This window comes from Pristiophorus japonicus, chromosome 17 (assembly GCF_044704955.1).
Source record: "Pristiophorus japonicus isolate sPriJap1 chromosome 17, sPriJap1.hap1, whole genome shotgun sequence".
Classification (NCBI taxonomy): Eukaryota; Metazoa; Chordata; class Chondrichthyes; family Pristiophoridae; genus Pristiophorus; species Pristiophorus japonicus.
In genome coordinates this window covers 19,099,029-19,101,778 of record NC_091993.1, presented here as the reverse complement: position 1 = coordinate 19,101,778, position 2,750 = coordinate 19,099,029, and positions in this window count along the sequence as shown.

Here is a 2,750-nt window from a genome sequence, read left to right as displayed (position 1 = left end):
GACATCCGGCCTGGGCAGGCGGGCGGGACCATGTGATGTGGGCGGATCCCTTCCACGTCAATCCCCGCCGGGTGGAACCTGGACACTGGTTCCGAAGGAATGGGCCGGGAAACGACCTTTTCCGGCGGGACTTCAGCAGCTGCGGGCGGAACAGCGGCGAAAGTTGGGCCCCATTGGGTTGCTGTGACTTCTTAAGCAAAGAACCCAGGAAGCAAATACATTACAATCAGCACGGAATGAAAAGGGGATCTTGTTGATCTCCATTGATAAAGTCACCGAAAGTCTCAATCCCGGGACTTCTCCTGCCCCCACACCACCCTCTCTGCATTTCACACAGCTTCATTGAACGTAGCCAAGGAGCAGCGTATTCCTACTCGGAGGGTCAGAGGGCCACGCGGATTGAGTTCTCACAGGCTTGCCTCATGATTATTCATAGCCTCGCACTCTGATGATCAGATGAAAGAGTATGGAAGCTCACTGTGTTCTAGCAGAGTAATCATTGTAGTTAGTGAGACTCCCCACTGAGCTGAGACCAGCATTACACGATCCAACATTATTACTGTTTTAATCACCAACTCTTTTCTCACGCAATTAAAAACTCTTTCAGAGATCATTTAAAAATCTAATTAATATAATGAAGCTGCCATAATGATAGGTGAACATTCACAAGGAAGAGGCGACATATATCCCATGGGCAATACCTTTAATCTTCTATATCCAGTCAATTCATTGGAATTGCTGCTGTACAAACCCGCTGAAGGAACCTGTTAAAAGTCTATATATACCATCGATATCTCTCCCTGTATATCCAAGGTACAAGAACAATACAACTAAGGCGCATTTTCTATCACATTTCAGGCATCGCACTCTGACGTCAGGTAACCTCCATCATTCCCCCATTAGACAAATTTCTCCATCACACTTATAATGTATTCCACCTCAGATCAGATGTCTTTACCCTGATTAATTAATATCCAAACTCAATTATGCAAATAGTTCAAATCCCACTACGGCAGCTGGGGAATTTAAATTCAGTTCATTACATAAACCTGGAATAAATAGCTAGTATCAGTAACGGTGACCATGAAACTACTGAATTGTCATAAAAACCCATCTGGCTCAGTAATGTCTTGAGGGAATGAAATCTGCCGTTCTTACCCGGTCTGACCTATATGTAACTCCAGACCCACAGCACTGTGGTTGACTCGTAATTGCCCTCTGAAACAGCCTAGCAAGTCACTCAGTTGTACACAACCGCTACGAAACAGAATAAAACCAGGCCAACCACCCGGCATCGATCTCGGCACCGGCTACGGACGCAACAATGGCAGACCTAGCAGATCAAAACTGGGCATCCATGAGGCGCTGTGGGCCATCAGCAGCAGAATTGTAATCCACCACAATCTGTAACCTCATAGCCCGGCATATCCCTCGCTCTACCATGACCATCAATCCAGGGGACCAACCCTGATTCAATGAAGAGTGCAGCAGAGCATGCCAGGGGCAGCACCGGGCATACCTAAAAATGCCAACCTGGGGAAGCTGCAATTAAGGACTACGTGCATGCTAAAAGGCAAAAGTAGCAAGCTATAGACAAGACTAGGGTGGACCATTAAAGAACTAACGGGAGGAGGAGACTCCATGAAATTCCCCGTCCTCAATGATGGCGGAGCCCAGCACGTGAGTGCAAAAGACAAGGCTGAAGGGTTAACAACCATCTTCAGCCAAAAGTACCGAGTGGATGATCCATTTCGGCCTCCTCCTGTGGTCCCCACTGTAGCCAGTCTTCAGCCAATTGGATTCACTCCACATGATATCAAGAAATGGCTGAGTGCACTGGATACAGTAAAGGCTGTGGGCCCTGACAACATCCCAGCTGTCGTGCTGAAGACTTGTGCTCCAGAACTATCCGCGCCTCTAGCTGTTCCAGGACAGCTACAACACTGGCATCTATTTGACAATGCGGAAAGCTGCCAAGGTATGTCCTGTCCACAAAAAGCTGGACAAATCCAATCCAGCCAATTACCGTCCCATCTGTTTACTCTCAATCATCAGCAAAGTGATGGAAGGTGTTGTCAAAAGTGCTATCAAGCGGCATTACTCACCAATAACTTGCTCACCAATGCCCAGCTTGGGTTCTGCCAGGACCACTCAGCTCCAGACCTCATTATAGCCTTGGTCCAAACATGGGCAAAAGAGCTGAATTCCAGAGTTGAGGTGAGAGTGAATGCCCTTGACATCAAGGCAGCATTTGACCGAGTGTGGCATCAAGGAGCCCGAGTAAAACTGAAGTCAATGGAAGTCAGGAGGAAAACTCTCCACTGGCTGGAGTCATACCTAGCACAAAGGAAGGTGGTTGAAAGTCAATCATCCCAGCCCCAGGACATCACTGCAGGAGTTCCTCAGGGCAGTGTCCTAGGCCCAAACATCTTCAGCTGCTGCATCAATGACCTTCCCTTCATCATAAGGTCAGAACTGGGGATGTTTGCTGATGACTGCATGGTGTTCAGTGCCATTCGCAACTCCTCAGACAATGGAACAGTCCATGCCCGCATGCAACAAGACAGGGATGACATTCAGCCTTGGGTGATAAGGGGCAAGTATCATTTGTGCCACACAAGTTTCAGGCAATGACTATCTCCAACAAGCAAGAGTCTAACCACCGCTCCTTGACATTCAACGGCATTACCATCGCTGAATCCCCCACCATCAACCTCTTGGGGGTTACCATTGACCAGAAACGTAACTGG